The sequence below is a fragment of the Sceloporus undulatus genome, chromosome 1, assembly GCF_019175285.1.
Source record: "Sceloporus undulatus isolate JIND9_A2432 ecotype Alabama chromosome 1, SceUnd_v1.1, whole genome shotgun sequence".
NCBI lineage: Eukaryota > Metazoa > Chordata > Lepidosauria > Squamata > Phrynosomatidae > Sceloporus > Sceloporus undulatus.
Window position 1 is genome coordinate 335,460,266 of NC_056522.1, and position 26,998 is coordinate 335,487,263.

General features: G+C 41.5%; 1 long non-coding RNA gene across 2 annotated transcripts; it reads right to left on the minus strand.

The window, feature by feature from the left end:
* Positions 1-652: 652 nt before the first annotated feature.
* LOC121919815 lies at positions 653-16,454 on the minus strand. 2 transcript variants are annotated; one of them, XR_006101588.1, is made up of 4 exons: positions 15,902-16,454; positions 11,497-11,601; positions 10,164-10,242; positions 653-851 (listed from the first exon to the last, which is right to left on the minus strand). It is a non-coding gene; the product is annotated as an uncharacterized LOC121919815 (long non-coding RNA). The 2 variants fall into 2 exon arrangements; XR_006101589.1 differs by having other exon boundaries at positions 653-854.
* Positions 16,455-26,998: the final 10,544 nt, after the last annotated feature.

Sequence of the window (26,998 nt, forward strand, 5' to 3'; positions counted from 1 at the left end):
ACTATTACAGAGCGGCTTCTGCGTAAACCGGAAGCCACATATGGCACGCCCACGTATAGAGCGGATGTGCTGTAAATTGCTTTGAATCCATTTGGGAGAAAAGTGGGATATACTAGTCATGATGACTATATACTATTTCCCAGTATCTGAGGAACTATGCTTTTGAATACCCATTGCTGTGAAACATGAGAGGAAAGAGACTAAGGCCCTTATGTCCTGCTTGTAGGTTGCCTTTAGGCAACTGTCTAGCCAGTGAGGAAACAAAACACTGGACTAGGAAAGTCTTTTGTACTCATTCCTCGGTGCTCTTGTTCTGTTCTTACCTTTTTTTCCTTTTCCAGAAAGTAAGCATAGGATCACTGGTTATATTGCTTTAATCTTCAGATATGTCTCTGCATTTTGAACTCAAGGGCTGAGGCTGCTATCTTATACAGAACTACCTATGAACCCCCACTGAACTCTGTAGGAGACATATATAAAAGTAGGCCCCAGTTTTTCTGATAAGGCTTCTGTTAGTTTAGTGATATTTTACTTACACATCATTTGAGATTTTTAAAATACAGCCATGGTGCCTCTTGACCTTTTTTAAAAAAGAATCACACGGAGCGGAAAGTTAGAAGAAATTGTTTATTTATATTGCTAAAATCCTTGTTCCTTCCTACACCCGGTAGTTCTTTTTACATTGAGGAACCCATGCATGTCGCTTTCATTCTTCCAATAAGAGCTAGACAGGGCTACTTGAACTAAAGAAACAATGACCTCCAGTCTATCTTACGCTTGAGCGATAAACAACAACGGAGCCCTCTTGACAAACTCTGACATGAAGAGTGGAATCTCACAGCTCAGTATGTCTGCTGAACATAAGTTAGAAAAAAGAAAAGATCATCTTGTAAACAATTAATTAATGTTTGCCATGAATTATCATTTTTTACTTCCTCCTCGAGAGGCTCAAAGGGAATAAAAAAACAAATTTTTGCAGGTGGTGGCATTCAAACGAAGGGCAATCAAATGTTTGAGAGCAGGGGCACAGCGCTCGGAGTCTCTAACAGTGAATGATGCTAGGATTAGAGCGCAGCAGGGGGTTGAGGGCTTCAGGTGTGAAGCTTAATGTTTGTGATCAGCAAAAAAAGTCTTGAATTTATCTAAACTGCTCTTCTGCTAACAGTACTTCTAGCACATAAATGTTCTGAAAGTGGCAAGTGTTCTCATTGCTCTTCTAAGGCAAACATGATCTGCATTTGAAAGGCACATCCCTCTCGCCTAATTTAGAATGTGCATCACAAAGAGTTAGATGATGACCCCAAAACAGATCACAGATCACACACGCACACGCACATGCACACACACACAGACTGGGCAAATAATTCATAATGATTCATATTGGAAGGATATAGATACCATTCCATAGCTACATAAAAAATTGTTATTTCTATTAACTCAGTAAAAAGTGGAAAACTATATAAGTGTATTATATAGAAATCAGGGGAACTATGGCATACATAGAGTTGTAAATGGTTTTGAACATGCTTTTAAGTCTCAATACGACACATTTTTCCTGATTTCTATGGAATATGCTTTTGCAGTTTTCAACACTTTGAGACTTATTGCAAATAACAAAGTATACTGTGATTAGGTTTTCATCCACCCTTTTTTCATCATTGTTATGCAAGAGCCTTCATTTCATTTACTCAGATTCAGTTTATAGGAATTTTCTGCCCTTCTTTACTTATTATTTTTCCTTCTATCCTACATCCATTTAAACACTACATAATCAACCATTTGTTGCTGTTGTTACGTGCTGTAAAATTATCTTCAGGTTAGGGCTACCTTGTGAATGAAAGACTGCCAAGAATGGCAGTGAACTGCTGCCCTGTTCAGGTCTTGCAAACTCTGGGCTGTGGCTTCCTTGATTGAGTCAATCCATCTGTTTGCACTCTTTCTCCTTTTCATAGTAGCTTCAGCTTTACTTAGTATTATAATGAGTCACGTTGTCTTATGATATGTCCAAAATACGATAGCCTCAGTTTCGTATTTTTGCTCCTAGTGAAAGATCAGGCTTGATTTGCTCTCACATTAATTTATTTGTCTTTTTAGTGGTCCATTGTAGTTTGAGTGTAGTTTAGTGGTTTGAGTGTTGAGCTCTAGGAGCCAGGGTTCAAATGCCTTCTTGATCATGGAAACTCCTGGACAAGTTACAACCACTCAGCCTCAGGGGCAGGTAGTGGCAACCCCCCCCCCCCGAATAAATCTTGTCATGAAAACTCCATGACAGGATAGCCATAGGGTCACCATAAGACTGAAATGACTTGAAGGCACACAACAACCTTGGCATCTGTAGAACTCTCCTCCATTACCACATTTCAAATAAGTTGATCTTCCTGTCATCTTTCTTCACTGTCCAGCTTTCACATACATACACAGAAATTAGATTATATATATTTTGAGAAATTCTAATTTGTTGCAGAGCGTTAGACTGATTATAAACATATATGTGATTTGATCTACACATATTCTGTTCATACTGTGAAGCTGTTGCCAGCAAGCTGGCAGTTTTTCATTCATTCCAATGGAGGGGACCACTATGCTCATTGACATAAATCTGCCGCCTCCACTGAAGTGAATGGCAGTCTGGACACAAATGAACTCTGCATGCACATTGAAAAATATATGATAGAGCTCTTGATCAGGAACTTTGGCTGTAGGCCCTGAAACAGACCAAAGTACTTGCACTTCAGCCTAATTTAAATATAAGAAATCTAGCCTCTTAGGTGAACAAAATTCAGGCATTTCAGTCTAGTACTAATAAGAGCCAGGAGCGAATACTTGGAGGACACGAGGGCGGTTTATACACCGCCATTAAAGTACGTGCAGAGTGCATACTAGGGTTAGGGAGGTGCGGTGCTTCTGCACCTCCCTAACCTTAATACGCGCTCTGCGCGTAAAAAATGACAGCGGCCGTTCCAGACGGCCACCGCCATTTTTACGTAGCGAACGCTGTGCTTCCGCACGTGTCGCAGCGGCTATGATGCCACGAGTGCGCCAGTGGCGCTTCGCGGCATCATAGCCGTGTCGCGAGAAGGAGCTCCATTTTGGAGCTCATTTATTGCTCCGCGAGGGAGTCCCGCGGTTTGGCTGCTGCGACTCCCTCGCGGAGCAAACAGCAGCGCCAGGAGACTGCCGCAAATCGGTGGTTTGTAACCCACCTTGATTTCTTAAATTGATAGCATGAATCATGAATCGCTTCTTGATCTCGATCATGTTGTGTTGAAATAAATCCTATTCCTTATAGTTTGTATCCAGGTTTGCGTGCTTTAAATGTTAGCCTGGATGTATGTGGAAATGGATTCTGGTATGCTGATCCTTTCACATAAATATTTTTAAATCTGTGGCTCTGTTGTAACAATCATCACATTTTATAGTACAGTACTACACTTGGAATACCCCCATATTACACAATATTAGACTTGGTATCAAGAAATAATCATTGGCTTCCAGCAAATGTTCGGACTGCTTGTCTATGCATGTGCAAAGAGAGAGAAAGCCAATACTAACTATCATTAGAGACAAAGGAAATTGCTTAATATTAAGTAACTGGTCCATCTGCCTCATTGGTCAATATATCAGTATTGTCTTAACCTGGAATAGAGAATCTTTCCTGTCTTTTTGGCCCAGGTCTGAATTCCAGCTTGGAAAGGATCTCTAATAGTATGGCTGTATTATGGGCCCAGTGACAGAGTGGACAGGACCAAAGAAATATCGGTGGAGCCAGCTTAGGACCCTATTGCATGGGGTTAAAAGAGCGGCTTATCTTTCCCAAATTCAGTGCTAATTTGGGAGGCAGCTGGTTCCTATTACACATAAATCACCACTCAATTGCCACCTGGGTCTGTCCTGGATGCAGCCTGGGTTGTCTAATCTGTTTCCACGGCCATTTTTAGAAGTTGGAAGATTCCTACTTCTAAGAATGGCCACAGAAGTAGCTTAGATGACCCAAGCTGCATCCAGGATGGACCCAGGCAGTGATTCAGCAGTGATTTATGTGTGATAGGAACCAGCTGCCTCCCGAATTAGCACTGAATTCAGAAAAGGTAAGCCACTCTTTTAACCCCATGCGATAGGGTCTTTAGATTTGAATATTTTCACACAACACATAGAAAGGACGGTTTAGACTGTATATTCAGGATTCAGTCTGAATGTACCATGCTTGGGTTTGCTAAGTACAGTGGGCCCTCCCCATATGCAAGGCTCCGTTCTGGACACACACACACCCCACGTATGGGGAAAAACACGTAACCTCAAGCCCCATTAGTTTCAATGGGAGAGTGTTTCCACGTTTGGCACGGCACACGCACCATTCATTTTATGGCGGCTTAACCTTCCATGTAAGGTTAAAGCCACGTATGGCACGGGTGCGCTGTATAGTTTGGTTGTATGCAGGATTTCACATGCAGACCACAGCTGAATTCCATTCCATGCAACAGCTTTCCTGCCCACAAAGCACAGCTCAGTTCTGTGCAAAATATTTCAAACTAAAGTACCTCCAATTGCTGATCAGAGGTAACAGCCAAAGAAGCATGTGGGCCAAATGGGGAATACTCCAGGACAGAGCAGTCATTTCTAGCCCGATGCAGAGCACCAGATCCTGTCTGATCTTGGAAGTTAAACAGAGTCAGCCCTGGATGGTACTTGGATGGGAGACTGCCAATGAATAGCAGGTGTTGTAGGCTATTTGCAGAGGAAGGAATTGGCAAACCAACTCTGAATATTACTTGCCTAAGAAAACCCTATGAAACCCATGAAGGCACATGCACACATAAACAGAGGTGTCAGCAATTCTGGTTGGGACCTTCTGTATGCAAAATGAGGCCTTGAGCTTCATGTCAATTTGAAAGATCTTCCATTTGTCTCTGTCCAGTATCAATTAATGTTGTGATCTGTGTAATATTTTTCCTTGATAACAACCATGTGGATTTCCTTACATTGTCATAATAGGCTTTATAAATGGATTTGTGTCTTCAGAAAAGAAAATGACAATGGTACATTACTTCTGATGTAGTTTATTTCAGATCAGTTTGATTGAAATATCTATATAACTTTCAAGAAAACTGCAGTACTACTGCAGGGAGTAAGTTTCATTAACCTTAATGAATGGGGCTAATTTCTGAGTAGATATGTATACTATTGAACTGTAAATGTAGATAAGTATGATTAGGAATGGGAGCCTTACAGCTTTCTCAACACTGAACTGAAACTCCTGCATAGCTCACCATTGGCCATGCTGGCCAGACTTCTGTGACTTTTAGTCCAACAACGTCTGGAAGGCTGCATGATTCCTACCTCTGCCATCAATGTTCAAATATAGAGAAATGTAAAACTGTCCTGTGTTCTTATTATTGTATTTTGCTATCACAATTTTTACTTAAATGAGGAGGACATGTATAAGTAAAAATCAGGAACCTCAACAGTTACCTTAAAAACTACTTTGTACATTTCCTGTATGAAATGCCCTAATCCTCATTTCTTGAACTAATGTACTGATCAGAATTCAGCTATTTACTGGAGTTTTACCTTCTCCAAATGGTATGACAAACTTCTTGGCAGACAGTTTTAAGCATAATGAAATATGCATTTAAAATATCATTTTGAGATAAAATGTTTTTTAAAAATTAAATTATGTTTAAATACCTGTTTTGGGTTTTTTTCCATGTACAATTCCTGTATGCAGTGAAACAAAATTGAATTATGAGTTGACTTATTATGGTGACTGATTAATTTCATAGAGTTTTCTTGGACAAGGAATATTCAGAGATGTTTTTGCCAGTTCTTTCCTTTAAAATATAACCTACAGCACCAGGTATTAATTGGTGGTCTCCCATCTAAGCGCTAACCAGCACAGACCCAGCTTAATTTCTGAGAGCAGACTGGATCTGGTACCTTTATGATATTTAGGCTATGAGCAGTGGACTTTACTCTTACATAAATGAGTATAGGATTGCCACCAAACAGACCCAATTGTATCAAGTGCACTTCATATTTCATTGTTATGGCTTGATTGTTTTTAAAAAGCAAGAATGCAAATGTATATGCAATGAAAGGGTGTCAAATTATCAGTTTGTAAGCCACTCTGGGAGCCTTTTTGGCTGAAGAGTGGGGTATAAATTATCTAAAGAAACAAATAAATAAAATTATTATTTCTCTCCTCCTCCTCCTTTTCCCACCTCCCCCCCTCTTTCTTTTTTCCCCCCCCCCCCACAAGTTGCTTATATTCTTTGTCCTCCCCTCCCCCACTATAGAATACTTTTAGTAGAAGACCCATGATTATTTCATTATCTGTGGAAATGGAAAGCAGCTTTCTCCACAACTCATCCTGTGGTTGTACTAGAGCCTGACTGCAGCCTGAAGGGGAAGTCGTACTGAGCCCTGGGACTTGCCCCTGCCAGTCAGCTGATGTTTGAACTAAGCCCTGACTGAAAAATCAAAAGTGGGCCCAAAGAAAGCTGTAAACAGTGTGCAATGAGCCTTCTGAAGGCAGCTGATGCCTCATTTGGGGTGACATGTTGTGGCTGATGAGTGTGGATGATGTGGGGTTTTCGATAAGTGCCTCATCAGTATCCTCATCATGATCGTGTTGCTCAGCCACGGCGTGTGCCCTGACTTGATTGTAATTGCTTGAATCTGCTCCTGCTGCTCAGGAGCCCACAGTAATATGCAATAAAACAGCAAGAAGCGAATGTTAACCATCTGAGTTCTGACATGGCTGTTTTGCAGTTCAAGCGCTCCAGAAAGATAGATGGAGAGTTAGATCTTGTCTGTGCACATTTTAAGAAACGTCTCTACAGTACTCCTACTATGTACACACCACGTGCATCTGATAATATTTAATGCATTCATAGGACTACATGTTTCTTAAAAGACTGAAAATAACATTAAGGTACTTGGCTGAGAGCTTTCTTCGTGAAGTAAATGGGATCCTTTGGGCCATTCATTTAAATGTATTCATTCATGTTCTGCTTCTTCAACAAATATGTATTATGCATATTTGTCTGGATGCAACCCAAAATCAATCCATGTATCTATCTGTAACATCTTCCTTGCACTTACATGTCATCATCCAACACAGTTTTAGAGAAATTGCCTCCCAGTGTGTTCAATGCACCTTACATCCAGCTGAGTTATGTCAAGGACTCCAGCCTACTTGAAAGTCTATTCCATAGAATTTAGTTTGAAACATACTTTCATGTAAACATGGTTATGTGAATGTGATTAATCATTTTAAAAGCTTAGAAATTTAATTTTTTTTCTTCAATTTATTTGGGTCAAATATGCTTTGAAGCAAATGTCCTATATTATTTCTCCAATTTCTGTTATGCAAAGAGCATGCAGTAGCCTAACTTCCATTACTGGCTATTATAAAAAGGTAAATTCCATGCCTAGGGATCATTAGAAAAGGAATTGACAATAAAATTGTCAATACTATACCACCACGGTTTAAACAAATGGTGCAAATAAGATCCCAAATTCTGCTGGTGAATTACAATGGTTTAAGTCAGACATACACCATAGCATCTCACTTTTGTGGTCATTGTAGGGGTTACTAATTCTTTTGGTAAGCAACCAAAAATCCCTACCTACTCACCTTTTAATGATGCAGCCTTCCCAAAATGGCACAGTCTTGTTGAAAAATGGAGAGAATAAATGGGGATGTGCCCAACTAATTTCCTGTAGCTGGGTATACTGTCAGGATGTCATCTGCTTCAGAGGTCCCTGCAGATGCCTACTGCTGTGTGTCCTGCTACAGGAAAATAGCGAGATACATCTCTGCTGATCACCCAATTCTCCAGCAACACAGAAATGGCTATCTTGAGGGGCTGTATCATTAAAGGTGGAGTAGGGTTTGGTAGTCCCAGGTGACAGAGATTTGGAGATGTTGTTACATACCAGACATACTGTATATACTCATGTATAAGCCTAAAAATTTTAGTTAAAAAATTGACCCCACAAATCTGGGTCAACTTATTTATGGGTCAATGTAAGCATTGTACTTTCATTCTTAAACAGTCGTCCCTTCCCTTACACGGGGGATCCATTCTGGACCCCCCACATAAGGGAAAAAATGTGGATGCTCAAGCCCCATTCAAATGAATGGGGCTTGTGCCCACGGCGGTGCGGCGCTTGCATGCAGGGTGCACACCATTGGAGCATGCACTATTGTTTTCTTCAAGCATGTGGCTCCCTTCCTTCCGGCACAGCTTCCAGTATATGGTGGAAGCCGTGTAAAACGCGCCCGCGTATAACGCAGGCGCACTGTATTTAAAAAGGGACCATCCCTTTCTCTGAATAGAGTGGGGAAAAGCAAGAATTTAGGAGATTATCACACATGAAATCCGTGCTGGGATAGACGCAAATTGTAATCATGAGCAATGGATCGTATCGCACTGCCCAGTGCCTAGGCAGCTGCCAGAGAAGCCTGGGTAGGATACGGGTTGCCTGCTGCCCGAGCACTGGGCAGTGTGATAAGATCCACTGCTGATGGTTATAACTTGCATCTATGACGACACTGTTGGTTACAACCTGCGTCTATCCCGACACGGATTTCGCATGTGATAATCTCCTTAGTCTGTCCCTGAAGAACCTAAAAGAAGCATCATCTCCCTCTACTTTCTCTGCTGCTGGGCTGCTGCTGGGCTTTTTGAATGCCTGGGTGGGAAAATGGTGGTGGTAGATTCCTTCTCATCCATCCAGCCTGGAATTTTGTAAGTTCTGTGCCATAGTTTGCCTTGCTACATCCTTTAGTGGGGTACATACCTCCGCTTTGCGGCGCTCTGCTGCCGCCGCCAGTACGTCCGCGGGGGAGCCAGAGCCTTCACACGGCCCGACTCCCGCGCGGACCGAAAAAGAAGCTCCAAAATGGAGCTTCTTTTTCCGTCGCGTTTGCGACGTAGCGAGGCGCCAGGGGCGCACTCGCTACGTCACAAGCGATGCGACGCGTATGGATGCTCAGCGTCCGATACGCAAAGATGGCGCCGGCCATGTAGAAGGGCCGGCGCCATCTTGTACGGACTGAGTCCGTACTAGGCCCAGGGGCGTCTAAAAGAGACGCCCCTTTTTTAAAATGGGACGTCCAGAGGACGTCCCAAATGGCGGTGCAGAAAGCACCTTTAGATCCTTTGTTACATGCCCCTAAGTTTACCTTTGATTTATCCACAGGGTGTATCAAAATCCATATTTTAGCTCCAAAACTTGTCCTCAATTTATACATAAGCTCAATTTATAGTTGAGTGTATATATATAGTATATCTCCTGATGTAAGATTCTAGCAGGGTTGCTACTAAGCTGTGTATTTTACTTTTTTGACTTTTATATTATTTTAAAATAATTTATTATTATTTTAAATGTGTTTGTTATTATTATCCATCCTCAAGCTGATCTTGACCCATCATGACCCAATAGATGAGACATCTCCAACATTCCCTGTCCTCCACTGCTCTACTCTGTTCTTGCAAATTCATACCCATGACCTCCTTAATAGAGTCCACATATCATGTAGCCTTCCTCTTTTTCTGCTTCCCTCCACCTTTCCTGGCATTATTGTTTTTTCCAATGAGTTGTGCATTCTCAAGACGTGGTCAAAGTATGACAGCCTTAGTTTAGTCATCTTGGCTTCCAGAGAGATTTCTGGTTTGTTCTGGGACCCATTGTTTGACTTCTTGGCTGTTCATGGTATCTTCAGTGCTCTTCTTCAGCACCACATCTCAAATGAAGTGATTTTCTTCCTATCTTCTTTCTTAACTGTCCAACTCTCACATTTCTACATGGCAATAGGTAATACAATGGCTTGTATGATTCTAACTTTCATACTCAGTTGTATATCTTTACATTTTAGGATCTTTTCTAGTTCTTTCATAGCTGCCCACCCCATTCCTAACCTTCTTCTGATTTCCTGGCTGCAACCCCTGTTCCTAACAATGTTTGATCCCAGGTATGAGTATTCTTATACTGTTTCATCATCCAGGTTGAATTTGTCTAGAGTCTCTGTGGTCATTATTTTTGTTTTCTTTACATTCAATAAAAAGGTTGCCTTTGTACTTTTCCCCTTGATCTTTCTTAGTAGTTGCTCTAGGGCTGTGATGTTTTCTGCTAGTAATACTGTGTCATCTGCTTACCTTAGATAGTTGATATTCCTTCCTCCTACTTTCACTTTTCCTTCTTCTGTGTCCAACTCTGCTTTTCTTACAATATATTCTGCATACAAGTTAAATAGATAGGATGAAAAGATGCAGCCTTGACTGACATTTTGCCAATTAAGAATCATTCTGTTTCTCCGTATTCTGCTCTGACAGTATATGCACACAAATGAAGGAAAATACTGTATATCCAAGAGCCAAATTACCAGTACATATATTATTCATTTCTTTTGTGTTTGTGTGGCTGATTTCCCCCCACCCCACAAAAAACAAACAAAGATCAAATAAAAAAAACCCCAAAAGGGTGTTTTCCTCCCTTTGCAAATATTAGTAGGATGAGAGGGGAAATTGGATTTGGACTAGTCTCCTTCTTCATAGTTCCATGTTCAGTTCAGTCCAGTCCCTTCTGACTATGTATTGAAAATGAAATGGTGTAGTAGTTTGAGTTTTGGGCTACAATAGTGTCACCATAAGTCAGGGTTGACTTGAAGGCACATAACAACATCCTTGTTCAAAGATGTGGAGGAACAAAATATAAACTTGTGGCCCAGTAAATGGAAAACATGACACATATGCCAACATGCTTGCAAATGACTTGGTAGAAACAATGCAGTTTAACACTGCTTTAACTGCCATACCTCAATGCTAGTGAATTCTGGGATTTGTAGGTTTCTGAGATATTTAGCCTCCTCTGTCAAGAGCTCTGATGCTACAACAAACAGCAGTTCCCAGAATCCCATAACATTGAGCCATGGCAGTTAAAATGATGTCAAACTGCATTAATTCTTCAATGTAGGTGCAACCTTTAGGGGCATGTTTTAACATTAATATTGAGGGACCGTTGGTACAGGTAAAAGTTACTCTAGAGATGCTCTTATAAATAAAATAAAATAAAATAAACTGCTAAGCCGCTTTACAGGGACACAGTTAGGTGCCTGGCAAACACTGTTAGCTTTGCAAACAGCAGTCACTGGCTTGAAAGGCTGGCTCCCTGAATCCCAGCCTTTTCATCTCCCCACTGTTGGATGATGATTATTTAACAACACACATGCTGCCATTTCTGTCAACATAGTCTAATCTGTTCACAATATAAAATGGTTAGGGAGTATTTATAACCCAACCCCACAACTGGTTTTGGCCTATAACTTCTGCCAGCTTCATCCGGTATGGACAGTGGTAAGCAACTGTGGAAGCTGTATTCTAAAAATATTTAGAGTGCAAAGGTTTGCATAAAACAAAGATCTCCAGTGTAGTAGGGACAGTACAGAGAGCAATGAGGACAGGGAGAAATCTGTGAAACAGGCACACTCACCCAGGTACGGTTGTCCCTGCAGGTGACATTTCTGGAAGGGAACACAGAGCAAGTGTTGTCCGCCATTAGTAGCACCAGAGTAACAAGAGAATAGCATTTGGATTTCTGCAGGGGGAAAAACTAAATTATACTCCAGGATTTAAAAGAAAACAACTCTTAGAAGGGAGGAGGAGGATGGAGAGAGATGGTTTTGACATTGAATTGAGAAGTGGAAGGAAATGGGGTTTGGTGGGCAAAAGGGATCCAGAGTGGGAATAGAAGGATGGGGAGAGGAGGGTTTTTTTAATATTTAAAATTTTATTGATTTTATCACATTCAAACAAACAAACATACAAACAAATGTACATACACATTTACAACAATACATTAACAACCATTACTTTTCTACTTTCTAACTCTTTTCCCAACATTCTACCTTCAATTCCTTCTCTTCTTCCTATACTATTCTCCTTCCTTTACCTTCCATCCACATTCTCTTTTCGTCTATTACCTAATCTAATCCCTCATCACTACAATTATTTCCTACCGATTCCCTTCTCTATCAGCTGCTACTGTCATTCACTCCACCAGCTTTCTTCACTTACTGAAACCTTCTACGACATGCTAAAACTTTCTTTCTTCTGTCCAGTCAAACAGCTTCCTTCTCCCCCTGAATGTTGGTTGTTTTATTCTTCTTAATTCTTAGACTTTCATCTGTCATCTCTTCGTGCCACCACTTGCTTGTTACAGACTTACATCATCTTAAACTATCTTGTGGAGTTTGCGCAATCCGAATTCTGCTTATTGAGACTTATTTAATTCCACTGTTTCTCATACGATAACTGGTTTATACTCCAGTTATTATATAATTACAGATATCTATATGTTGCTAAATCTATTGTGTACTCCAGGTCTTTCCTAAATATTCCAATACTTTCCCCCATGTTTGGTCTACTTTATTCACTGTCTCTCCTCTTAATATTAAAGTTAATTTGTCCATCTCTACTGCTTCATACAAACTAATTAACCATTCTTCCCTATCAGGGATTTCTTCTGTCTTCCACTTTCTTGCTAGAGATATTCTTACTAGAGTGATTGCATAGAAAAGAATTTTACCATATTTCTTCTCTATCTCATTCATCATATTCAGTAAGTACAGTTCTGGTAGTTTTTGTAAAGTAATATCTAGCATTTCTGATAGTGATTTGTTTACCATTTCCCAAAACTTCCCAATTTCTTTACAAGACCACTAGCAATAGAAGAAAGTGCCCTGTTCCTTTTTGCATTTCCAACAAAGAGATGAATTGTTTTTGTATATTTTCAAAAAATTTTCAGGTGTTAGGTACCAGCGGAAATATACTTTGTAATAATTTTCTTTCAACCTTTGTGAAGCTGAATACCTGGAAATATTACGCCATGATTTTTCCCATTTTACTAATTCCAAATTATGTCCACTGTTTTTTGCCCATTTTATCATTGTATCTTTTAACCACCTGTTTCCAATCTTTCTTGTAGTAATAAATTATACAACTTCCCAATAGTGCCTTTTGAATATGATGTAATAATCTTAAAAATTTCGAGTTCCTTATTCTTTTTCACAAATCCGATATTTCTTTTATCCAGATGCCATCTCTCCATAATTTGTCTATAAGGGAACCAATTAATTTCATATCCTTCCTTTGCTAATTCTTCTTGAGATTTCAATTTTGTCTCTTCACCAAATGTTTTTAATAGAATTTTGTACGTGAGCCAATTTTCGTCTTGCATCATTTCCCTCATTTGAAAAGCCTCTTGAGGGGAGACCCAATTTGATAGTTTCATCATTAATCTTTTTTTATATCTTTTCCATACATCTAATAGTGATTTTCTGATACAATGATTATTAAAGATTTTGTTCATTTTTTCTTTTTGGTAAGCTAGGTAGGCATGCCAACCATATCGTAAACCTTCACCTTCTAACGCCAATAATCTATTATCCTTCAATGTTATCCATTCCCTTATCCAGGTGAAACAGCATGCGTCATAGTATAATTCTAAATTTGGGACCCCTAAACCCCCTCTCTGTTTAGAATCTTGTAGAATCTTTAAACGGACACAAGGTTTTTTCCCTTCCCACAAAAAAAGATGTTATTTCTTTGTGCCAATTCTTAATTTTTTTTTTGGAAATTGGAATAGGGATCATTTGAAATTGGAAAATTATTTTTGGGAGAATCATCATCTTGATTGCTGAAATTTTCCCTAAAAATGATAAATTTAATCTACGCCATCTCCTCAGATTTTTCTTTATTTCTTCCCAAAAAACTTTGTAGTTTTTTTCAAAAAGGTTTATATTTTTGTTAGTTAAGTATATTCCTAAATATTTTACTGATTTTGGAGGTTAATTCCAGTTAATCTATTTAGTTCTGTCTCCTCTACTCTGGATAAATTTTTGGTTAAAAAAAAAAGTTTTATCTTGATTTAATTTACATCCTGTTATACCCCCAAATGCTTCTATTTTTTTTTAATCAAAAGTTCTGCACTTAAATTTGGGTCATCTAATATTATTGCCAGATCGTCTGCATATGCTCTAAACTTGAAATTATGATTTTTGATGCTCAAGCCTTTGATTTCGTTTTCATCTTTAATAGATTTTATCAGTATTTCAATTACTAAAACAAATAATAAAGGGGAAAGGGGGCATCCTTGTCTAGTAGCTCTTTCAATTTGGAAATTTTGAGATCTTTGTCCATTTACACATACCCACGCCAACTGATTTTAATAAATCTCCTTTATCCAAGTTTCAAATTTGTTTCCCAATTTCATTTTCTCCAGAATTACATATATGATTTCCCAATTCACCGTGTCGAAATTTTTTTTGAAGTCTGCAAATAATATTGTTAATTTCTTATCTCCATGTTGTTGATAGTATTCTAAAATATTCAAGATTATTCTTAAATTGTCCCCCATAACTCTACCCGGCAAAAAACCCCTCTGATCTACATCTATCCAGTCTTGCATGCATTTTTTTAATCTATTAGCCAAAATATATGAAAAAAATTTATAGTCTAAATTAAGAAGGGAAATTGGTCTAAAATTTTTAGGATTTGTTAGGTCTTTGCCTTCCTTTGGTATCACAACTATAATTCCTTCTTTGATAACGGCATTCATAGTCAATTTCAAAGGGTGAACCAATTCATCTAGAAAAGTTTTGTAACATTTTGCAGTAAAACCATCTGGCCCTGGTGCTTTCCCATCCTTACAGTTCTTCACAGCCTCGACAATCTCTTCTGTAGTGATATCCTCATTTAACATCCGAAGTTGCAATTCCGATGGGGTACTAAGTTTAATCTTATCTAGTTGTTCTTTAATGTTTTCCATTTGTGATGATTGTTTCTTATAGAGGTCTCCATAGTATTCCTGGAAAACTTCCTTGATTTCATCTTTTTGTACCAGTGCCCCTCCCTTTGTCCTAATCTCTGTTAATATGGACCTATATTTCTTTTCCTTTAACCTTGTGGCTAACCATCTTCCAATTTTGTTTGAATGTTCAAATGTAATTTGCTTTGCCTTTTTTAAGTTCTTCCCAATTTCAACGGTGTTCTCAAAATCAATTTGTTTCTGTATTACCTTTATTTCCTCAATTACTTTTTTATTTGAAGGGGTTTTTTTTTGTTAAAAAATTTCCTTTTCCTCTAGTGTTTTTGTTAACTGAGTCAATTTTTCTCATTTTTTTCTATTCAGTCTAGAGTTTTGCTGTATAAAGTGACCCCTAAAGACTGCTTTAGCAGCCTCCCATACTGTTGTGATTTTTATTTCATCTTTAGTATTTTCTTCAAAATAATTGGAGATAACATTCCTGATATTATCAGTAATTTCTTTCTCTTGTAACAGTTCGTCTTTTAATTTCCAGGTATAATGTCTCCCACTTTCTTTAAACTCAATAACTAAAGGGTTATGATCTGATTTTGTCCTTGGGAGTAGGGGAGAGGAGGTTTTGACATCGAATTGAGAAGGTTAATCACCTCTTTCACACACACTCTCTACCTTGGCAGCTCTTTCAGAAATCACTGCTGAGGCATGGAGAATGGGGCATCAGACAGAGCTTCTTTTAAGATCTTTCTAGCAGCATTACTATATTGATCTGTATGTAAGTCGATCCAGGGTTTTAGGTTCAATTTTGGAGCATAAATTTTTGATTTACAGTCTAATACATATGGTACATTGTGTCAAATGTTTCAAGCATCCAATGATGTGCCAGTGCAGGATCTGATTGCAAGACCGTTCTGCCTTTGCTGTTTAGTTATATACTGCAACATTGGGATGTACATCTTAAAGCCCTAAATAAAAGATACAAAACAGATGGAAATGCATAACAGAAATTCCAATATAAGGAAATTAGCTCTTTGCCCCCCCCCCTAAAAAAAAACATAACTGAAAATAATACTACCTTATTCAAGGTGAAAGAGGTCTACTCCTTAGATCTGGCAGCTCCAGCTCCAGATTTTTCTCTCCAGAACTCAGCCAGCAAGTACATCCCCTTCCTTGGGATTTTCCGCACTCTCTGGGCCAAACCAATAATTCATAGGATTTACATCAGCTGTCTTGACTGTGCATCTTTCACAAACATGCACAGAAATTGGAAATACGATGGCCTGAATTATTCTTACTTTAGTATTCAATGATATCTCTTTACACCTGAGGATCTTACCTAGTTCCTTCTTAATTTCCCTTCCAAGTGTTAGTCTTCTTTTGCTTTCTCTGTCTTCCTTGTCCACTTTTTAAAGTGTTGTAAATCTTCTGTGGTCATTATTTTTGTTTTCTTAATATTCAGCTGTAGCCAGCCACTTCTACTTTCTCCCTTAGCACATCAAATACTACTATTATGTTGAATGGAGGGAAGCAATATAATATTTGAGAGGCTCCAGTTTTTGAGTGAGGCACAGAAAGCTGTATGATTTGTAGGATTCTCTATGAGCTAAGAGGAATGGGGTGAAAAGGTGTCTCTCTTGGGTTATCTGATATCAAACACTGAATTTGGCTGTCTGGTGGAAGGTTTCAGCTCTGCTGCAGTGCATGATAAACCTTCATATTTTAATAAAATTTAATAATAATAATAATAATAATAATAATAAAATAATATATAATTTATTTCTATAATAACCGCTTTCCCTGGGAGATCAAAGCGGTTTACAAGTTCAAAGGGAATATACATTTTAAACATGTACAATATATATACGCCAAGAATACTGGTCTCGTTCAGGCTAGACTGTTCTCGCTCCGCTCTCCCCTCACAGGCCAAGGATGACAGTTATGGAGGGGAGGGCACTGTCTCTTTCAGGCCAGCCTGTTCTCCTCTCCACACAGGCCCAAGGTGAAGTTTACGGAGGAGGGCACGGCCTCTTCAGGCAAGCCTGTTCTCTCCCTCACAGGCCCAAGGATGACAGTTACCGAGGGAGGGCACGGCCTCTTCAGGCCAGCCTGCTCTCTCCCTCACAGGCCCAGGATGACAGTTTACGGAGTGAGGGCACTGTCTCTTCAGGCCACAGCCTGTTCTCCTCCCTCACAGGCCCAAGGATGACAGTTATGGAGGAGGGGCACTGTCTCTTCAGGCCAGCCTGTTCTCATCCCTCACAGGCCACCAAGGATGACAGTTAACGGAGGGAGGGCACTGTCCCTTCAGGCCAGCCTGTTCTCTCCCTCACAGGCCCAAGGATGACAGTTTACGGAGGAGAGGGCAACTGCCTCTTCAGGCCACCTGTTCTCTCCCCACAGGCCCAAAGATGACAGTTACGGAGGAGGGCAACTGTCCTCTTCAGGCCAGCCTGCTCTCTCCCTCAACCGGCCAAGGATGACAGTTATTGGAGGGAGGGCACTGTCTCTCTTCAGCCAGCCTTGTTCTCTCCCTCACAGGCCCAAGGATGATAGTTTACGGAGGGAGGGCAACTGCCCTTCAGGCCAGCTCTTTCTCTCCCTCACAGGCCCAAGGATGACAAAGTTACGGAGGGAGGCACTGCCTCTTCACTTCAGGCCAGCCTGCTCTCTCCCCACAGGCCCAAGGATGACAGTTACGGAGTGAGGGCAACTGTCCTTCAGGCCAGCCTGTTCTCTCCCTCTCACAGGCCCAAGGATGACAGTTACGGAGGGAGGGCACTGTCCTTCAGGCCAGCCTGTTCTCTCCTCACAGGCCCAAGGATGACAGTTACGGAGGGAGGGCACGGTCTCTTCAGGCCAGCTGTTTCTCTCCTTCACAGGCCCAAGGATGACAGTTACGGAGGGAGGGCACTGCTCTTCTCAGGCCAGCCGTTCCTCTCCTCTCCCACAGGCCCAAGGATGACAGTTACGGAGGGAGGGGCACTGTCTCTTCAGGCCAGCCTGTTTTCTCTCCCTCACAGGCCCCAAGGATGACAGTTACGGAGGGAGGGCACTGTCTCTTCAGGCCAGCCTGTTCTCTCCCTCACAGGCCAAGGAGGACAGTTACGGAGGGAGGCACTGTCTCTCTCAGGCCAGCCTGTTCTCTCCCTCACAGGCCAAGGATGAAGTTACGGAGGGAGGGCACTGTCTCTTCAGGCCAGCCTGTTCTCTCCCTCACAGGCCCAAGGATGACAGTTACGGAGGGAGGGCACTGTCTCTTCCAGGCCAGCCTGTTCTCTCCCTCACAGGCCCAAGGAGGACAGTTACGGAGGGAGGGCACTGTCGTCTTCCAGGCCAGCCCTGTTCTCTCCTCTACAGGAGGCCAAGGATGACAGTTACGAGGGAGGGCACTGTCTCTTCAGGCCAGCCCTGTTCTCCTCCCTCACAGGCCCAAGGATGACAGTTACGGAGGGAGGGCATGTCTTCTTCAGGCCAGCCTGTTTCTCTCCCTCACAGGCCCAAGGATGACAGTTACGGAGGGAGGGCACTGTTCTTCAGGCCAGCCTGTTCTCTCCCTCCACGGACCCAAGGATGACAGTTACGGGGAGGGCACTGTCTCTTCAGCCAGCCTGTTCTCTCCCTCACAGGCCCAAGGATGGACAGTTACGGAGGGAGGGCACTGGCTCTTCAGCCACCTGTTCTCTCCCTCACACAGGACCCAAGGATGACAGTTACGGGGGAGGGCACTGTCTCTTCAGGCCGCCTGTTCTCTCTCCTCACAGGCCAAGGATGACAGTTTACGGAGGGAGGGCACTGTCCGTCAGGCCAGCACGGTTCTCTCCCCTCACAGTCCCAAGGATGACAGTTACGGAGGGAGGGCACTGGTCTCTTCAGGCCAGCCTGTTCTCTCCCTCACAGGCCCAAGGATGACAGTTACGGAGGGAGGGCACTGTCTCTTCAGGCCAGCCTGTTCTCTCCCTCACAGGCCCAAGGATGACAGTTACGGAGGGAGGGCACTGTCTCTTCAGGCCAGCCTGTTCTATAAATTACCATAGGCCACAGGCTAATATTATAAATCTCCATGACCTTTGTGCAGTCCACACTCCGCCGTTTCATTTTTGGAGAAATGGAATAAGTAGAGCTATTCAAGGCAAGCTTGTCATAGGGTTTTCTTGGCCAGATTTATCCAGAGGAGGTTTGCCATTGCCTTCCTCTGGGCTGAGATCATGTGACTTGCCCAAGGTCACTCAGTGGGTTTCAGGGCCAATCAGGAATCGAACCCTAGTTTCTAGAGTCATAGTCCAACACGCAAACCTCTACGCTAAGCTGACTCTCCCTATACATGCATGCTGTTGCTTTTTAAATGTTTGTTGTTGTGTATGGTATCAATTCAGTGGAAACTTGGAAACTCAACATGTATGGAAATTCCACTGATTCAAAGAGTCTCTATTAATAATAATTATTATTAATAAATAATAATAATAATAATAATAATAATAATAATAATAATAATAATAATAATAAACCTTTATTTATGAAGCGCTGTAAATTTACACAGCGCTGTACATGCAATCTTTTTAGTTAGACGGTTCCCTGCCCTTGGGCTTACAATCTAAAAAGACATGACACAGAAGGAGAAGGGAGTGATGGAGGGAAAGGGTAAGAGGTCCAGCAGTTCCTCTCTACCTCCGAGGCCTGGACCAAGGCAGATAGACTGGAGGGAGGGCTTGGGTTCAAAATGGAAGGTTAATCTTCATCCAGGGAAAATACATACTCTCAAGTAGGATAATACATATACAATACATAGCAATACAGGAAATGGTTCAATAAACAGGCAACAAAAGAACATCAGATAGTAAGCGACAATTATGCAATGCCTGGGAAGGCTTCTCTAAACAGGATGGTTTTCAACTCCGTTTTGAAGCTGGTTAAAGAAGTGATGGCTCTTGCTTGTGGGGGAAGAAGGTTCCAGGAGTGAGGGGCAGCAAGTGAAAAGGGGCGAATCCGGGATGGGGCAGAGGAAATGCTGGGCTGAGACAGCAGACCTTGACTACCAGAACGGAGGGCCCGAGTGGGAAGGTGAGGAGAAAGAAGGTCTGATAAGTCAGGAGGGGCCAGTCCATGGAGGGCTTTGAATGTCGACAGCAGGAGCTTATACTGAATGAGGAAAGGGAGGGGGAGCCAGTGAAGGGATGCCAATACAGGAGAGATGTGGTCAGAGCAGTGGGTGGAAGTGATAATGCGTGCAGCTGAATGCTGAACAGAGATAAAAGGACGCAGGTGAGAACGAGGAAGCCCAGCCAGGAGGACGTTACAGTAATCCAGTCGTGAGACCACTAGGGCATGGACCAGGATCTTGGCAGTAGAGGTGGAAAGATATGGTTGGATTTTGGCAATATTGTACAAAGAGAATCTACAAGCCTTGGCTGTGGTCTGGATCTGAGGGATACACGACAGAGAAGAGTCAAAGATAAAACCAAGACTGTGGGCTTGCTGGACTGGTTGAATAGAAATGTTGTCCACAGAGACAGAAAAGGAGAGTTGAAGGTTGGGCTTAGGAGGAAAGACAAGAAGCTCTGTCTTGGACATGTTGAGCTTCAAACGCCGATGGCACATCCACTGCGAGACAGCTGTGAGGCAAGATTTATTTATATGCCGCCCAATCACTGGGAATCCGGGTGGCTTACAACAGAGGGGATAATAGACGGTTCCCTGCCCTCAGGATTACAAACTAAAAAGACACAACACAAAAGGAGAAGGGAATGGTGAGGGGTGGAGGGTATCGGGTCCAGCAGTTCTTCGACCAAGGCAGATGGACTGGAGGGAGGGCTCTTCTTCATCATCCTAGCCCTGATGGAGCTGGGCCAGACTAATTCCCTCCCTCACAGGACAAAAGCTGACAATTATGGAGGGAGGAGCCTCTTTCTTCATCCTAGCCCTGATGGAGCTGGGCCAGCCTACTCTCTCCCTCACAGGCCGAAAGATGATAATTTTAATCATAATTTGAGACTAACAGTTGGCTTTAGACCATTGAACCTACATAATCAAGGCATTTTTGTTGGAAAATTCCAGCATTCTCTCGTACCCCCTTCACTGTTAGAGCAACTGGGCTTTAGCAATTGGGCTTTTGATAGGAACACGTTTCTTACATGTAAAATTGTTCTGTTTTTAATCCTCGTTAATCCTCATTCTTGCAAACAAGCTTGTAAAATGTGGGCTAGACAAGGTAACTGTTACATGGATTTATAATTGGTTGACTGGCTGAACCCCAAGGTTGCTCAACAATGGCTCCTTTTCATCCTGGAGAGAAGTGACCAGTGGGGTCCCACAGGGCTCTGTCCTGGGCCCAGTGTTATTCAACATCTTTATCAATGACTTGGAGGACAGAATTGGGGGCATACTTATCAAATTTGCAGATGACACCAAATTAGGAGGAATAGCTAATACTCCAGAGGACAGGATCAAAATTCAAAATGGCCTGAATAGACTAGAAAGTTGGGCCAAAGCTAACAAAATGAATTTCAACAGGGAGAAATGTAAGGTACTGCACTTAGGGCAGAAAAATGAAATGCACAGATATAGGATGGGGGAAACCTAGCTTAAGGAGACAACATGTGAAAGGGATCTAGGAGTCCAAGTAGACCACAAGTTGAACATGAGTCAACAGTGCGATGCGGCAGCTAAAAAAGCCAATGCAATTTTAGGATGCATCAATAGAAGTATAGTGTCTAGATCAAGAGAAGTAATAGTGCAACTGTATTCTGCTCTGGTTAGGCCCCACCTGGAATATTGTGTCTCGTTCTGGGCACCACAATTAAAAAAGGACATTGAGAAACTGGAATGTGTCCAAAGGAGGGCGACTAAAATGGTGAATGGTCTGGAAACCCTGTTCTATGAGAAACTATTTAGGGAGCTGGGGATGTTTATCCTGGAAAAGAGAAGGTTAAGAAGTGATATGATAGCCCTGTTTAAATACTTGAAGGGATGTCACATTGAGGAGGAAGCAAGCTTGTTTACTGCTGCTCCAGAGACTAAGACCCGGAGCAATGGATGCAAGCTCCAGGAAAAGAGATTCCACCTCAACATTAGGAGGAACCTCCTGACAGTAAGGGCTGTCTGACTGTGGAACACACTCCCTCGGAGTGTAGTGGAGTCTCCTTCCCTGGAGGTCTTTAAACAGAGGCTGGATGGCCATCTGTCGGGGATGCTTTGATTTGGATTTCCTGCATGGCAGGGGGTTGGACTGGATGGTCCTTGTGGTCTCTTCCAACTCTCTGATTCTCTGATTCTCATTTGCTCTTCCTATTCTTCTAAATAAATGGTCATAATGCAATGAGACCATATGACCCCAGAAGGTTCCTAGGGTTATTGCCTCTCCCCTTCTCAGTCTCATTCTATTTCTCAATTTTTCTCCTTTTCGGATCTCTTCCTCTCCTCTGTTTCTCATCAACAAGATGGTGAGTTAAAGACTGACACTATTCCTGTTACCTAATCTTTTCTAAATAGGATGTAGGCTGTCTGTGCCTCCGAACATGTAAAACCATTAGTCATTTTTTCTAACTCTCTAATCTGAAAGTACCTGCTTTGTTTATTTTTGAGTCAGTTTCAGTTCTCAGGGAAGCATGGTCAGGTTGAGGCATGTTTCTCCATTACTGTGCTAAAGAAGACTTATTCATAATGGTTTTAGCTTTGATATTCTCATATTTTCCCAAACAAGGGCTAACAGCCTAGAGAATTTTAGTTTCTCACAATTTTGGATGTCTTCCAAGTACATTTGTTAGGGGAAAGTTGTGAAAAGTGGGTTAATTAGAGCTTCATTAACAGTGGTTTCTAATCAGTGTGCTTCTGTCTCAGGAAATATAATCTAGATTTAGGTTTTGATCCTAATGAACTAGTTACATGATGTTCACAAGTACTATCAAGAGAAGGGGAAGTAAATCAGTCAGCATTTTTCCAGAGTTTGGTGAAACAAAAAGTTTTCTTTTTCTTCAAGCTTAGTTAAAAAGTACAGGCAGTAGCCAAGGGCAGAAGGATACATCATGTGTGACAGCAGTGTCTCCTAAATTTGAACTAAACCATCCCCTCAGTATAGACTGACTATCTAAAGCATGGAGCAGGGAGGGGTAATAGAAATCAGTGCAAGGAAACTGGATATGTATCTCTAGGTGAACAAAGGGAATGCAAAATTAAATTCTTGATGTGAAAAGGGGGACAATGAAGCTTTCTGTCTGAGATACCTTTAGAGAGGAATTCAATTTTTCTGCTTGCTTTCTCTCTTGGTTTCTTTATTTTTTTATAAAGATCTACTGCAAAAGCCTGAAAGCCTTTTATTATATCTTATTTTCTTTTTCTTTTTAATATGTGGTATAAGTTCTATTTTTTTAAAAAAAAAATCCTCCCGATATTAAAGCAGTTCCCATTTTTCTGTTTGTTTCGGACACCTAGCTGTTACCAACAATGCCTCCCATTGAATCACTTCTTTCATCTATTCAGCTTCTTTTATTCCCTTCATCTCATCTACTCCTTCACCAGCTTATCTCTCATTAACCCTCAGGGTTCCAAACACATTGTATCTCTCTTAAAGATATATATTTTTCATTCAGACATAAGCCATTTCTGCTTGGTGGATTCAGTTTCCATAATTCTCTAACACAATGGTTAAGTGCATCGTACAGACTCTTTACGTTGCGATGAACAATGAGGCAAGATACTAATTTATACTGGCGTATTGTATACTGCTCAATTGTATACCACTTTTTTTCTCTTCTAGGTTAGGCAGTGTAAAGAAAACCTTTTCTTCTCTCAGCATTAAAATATATTTGAGTCCATGTGTTGAAATATGCTCACCAATCAGTTTTGGTTAGCATACAAAGCCCATTGTTTTCTGCATGTCACCATGGAGAGTGATATAGTTAAAGGTCAAAAATGGCATTATGCTGTCACTTTATACTTGGAGAATAAAATTAAGACAGCTTTTTTACTGCTGCAAGAAAACCTTGATTTTGCTCTTAAGTATATATTTGTAAACGTGTGTAATGGGAGAACACAAGTGCAACCTTTAATTGATTAAGTTAGGTTAAACCTTTTAATTTACTTAAAAGGCACACCCAATTAACTGGACAAAAAGTTTAATTATTTTTTATGATAAGTGCCAATAAGACTGCAGGCAGTAGGCACCGTTTCAGAAGCAAAGTTTCCTTCACTCTTCCAAAGAAGGCACTACTTTTTCCAAGATGGCATTTACACAAACCATCAAGAATTAATAATAATAATAATAATTTGTTTTATTTATATACCGCTATTCCAAAGATCATAGCGGTGAACAGCAAGTAAGCTAATTAGCAAGTAAGCTAATTAAACTATTTCTGCATTTTTCTTCAAATGTATTAAATAAATACATATGCAATTAATTAATAAATTAATCTATCAATTAATTAAGTAATCCCTTAAAATGGAAATGATCCTAGAATCAATGAATCATAGTGTTGGAAGAAACCACAAAGGCCATCCAGTCCAATCCCCTGCCATACAGGAACTCACAATCAAAGCACCCCAGCAAATGGCCATCCAGCCCCTGTTCAAAGAAGAGACCACCTCACTCTGAGATAGCATATTCCACTGTCAAACAGCTTTTACTGTCAGGATGTTCCTCCTAATGTTGAGCTGGAATCTGTTTTCTTCCAATTTGAATCCATTGCTACGGGTTCTACTCTCTTGAGCAGCAGAAAACAAGTTTGCTCCATCCTCAACACGACACCCCTTCAGATGCTTAAACAGAGCTATCATATCACTTCTTAACTATCTCTTCTCCAGGCTAAACATACCCAGCTCTCTAAGTCTTTCCTCATGGGGTGTGGCTACCAAAACCTCCACCATTTTGGTCACTCTCCTCTGGACACACTCCAACTTGTCAACATCCTTTTTCAGTTGTGGTGCCCAGAACTAGACACAGTATTCCAGGTGAGGCCTGACCAAAGCAGAATAGAGTGGCACTATTACTTCCCTTGATCTAGACACTATACTTCTATTGATACAGCCTAGAATCACATTGGCCTTTTTAGCTGCCGCATCACACTGTTGACTCATGTTCAACTTGTGGTCTACTAGGATTCCTAGATCCCTTTCACACGTAGTCTAGTTAAGCTAGGTGTCCCCCATCTTATATCTATGTATTTCATTTTTTCACATTAAGTGCAACTTGTGGTCAACTTGTGATGATTTAAAAGAGGATATTTTAGGCTCAAAAGAACACTGAAGTATGAATAAGCACCAGAAAAAGTCTATAAAATCCCAAATCTAAGAAGAGGAAAAGCATCAGAAGTAGCTATGTGGGATCTTACCATGCCTAGCAGCTACAGAATGTTCAGTCTTAGCAAGAAAAGAAATATGAACAAGAAGAGAAGGAACTGAAACTGAACTGATGGAGAAAGGCATCTGGGGTGTGTATGCAAAAAAAAATCTAACTAAAAGACTTGTAGCGTCCACATGTTCATTTAATTAATTAACTAAATTTGGTTCTCCATAGTTCCAGATACTCCCCCCCCCCCTTTGGAGATACCCTGAGTTACAGTGGGCCAGTGGAATCTTATGAACCACAAAAGGCTAACAGAAAGGGAGATGTGGAAGGTTGGAATTGGGAATTTGAGGGGCAGTAATTGCCAGTCCTGAAGATAGGTCCACAGAAAACAGTGTTGCTCAGATAGCATTTGCCAGGGGTGAGGTGGAGGTATGGTTATTAACTGTTTTTGCCTGTCTTTTGCAAGAGGAAATGCAAAAAGCCTGGGAAAGGATGGAGTTAGCAGAAAACCCATTTAACTTTTATTTTAGTATCATTTAGGTCCCCCACATCTCGTCAGGCCAGCATGACTCCTTACATGTGTAGTTTCCTAGTTTGCACAGGTCATCATGACCTCTCAAATACACACCTGATGCTAGATATTCCGTGAGAGGGATGTAGGGTTTATGCTTTGGAGAGAAAGAATCGGTTACTTGAATTTTGGAAAACCCCATTCTTACAGCCTATTTGGATAAATTACCAGAGTCACAACTCAAGCACAATGTAGAGGAGATTGTGGTTATGAGAAGGGACGATATTGATATTGATGTAACAACTGAAGTTGCTCAGGGAGCACCAATAAGAGTGGTGCGGGGCATGGGGAGATATAGCGTTAACAGGTTGAACAAAATATCGAGAGGAAGATGCGATCGATGCAACCTATCCCGTCTTCCAATCATCCTGTTAACCTGATAGAACCGAGGATCATCCCAAACATGCCACAGACCCTTACCTTGCTCCTGTGCAATGCTAGGTCGGTGAAAAATAAATCCCATATAATATATGATCTTTTGGAGGAAAAAGACGCCGACCTAGCTTGCATCACAGATACCTGGCTGGGAGAGGAAAGTTGTGTCACCTGGGCTAAAACTCTCCCGGCCGGCTATGTAGTGAAGGAGCACGTTCGGGAAAGTGGGCAAGGGGGAGGAGTGGCTGTTGTCCATAAAAGTCACATCACCTTGACCAGGAACCCGGTTCCGAAACTGAGACACATCGAGTGTATTGACCTGACCCTAAAGGCCAAGACTTCTTGTTCTGGGGGACCTCTACATCTGCTCCAAGGCTGGCTTATCAGATCTAACAGGTGCAGCTCGGCAGTTCATGGATTCCATGACAGCCATGGGCCTGTCACAATTGGTTTGGGGTCCTACACATTGTGCGGGTAATACACTCGATGTGGTTTTCAGTACTGACCTAGAGTGTCCGTGGGCGGAAGTAAATGCTATTTCCCCCTTGTCATGGACGGACCATTTTCTGGTTGAGGTAGGACTGAAGGCCACAATCCAAAAAACCCTCGGGGGTGGAGGACCTATTAGAATGGTCCGCCCTCGAAGACTGATGGAGCCCAAAAGGTTCCAAGAAGCCTTAGAGGGTTCTATGTTTGGGAACGATGACGACTCTGTCGAAACTCTGGTTAATTACTGGAATAAGAACCTTACCGGGGCAATACACAGTATCGCTCCTGAGCGTCCTTGCCAGCCCGCTCCAAATAGAAGACCCTGTTATACAAAAGACCTACGCCAGATGAAGCGGGCAGCGCAACGACTAGAGCGCTACTGGCGGAAACACCAGCGCATATCTGACAAGACACTTCATGAGAACATGTTACGTTCCTACGGAGTGGCAATCGATGCAGCA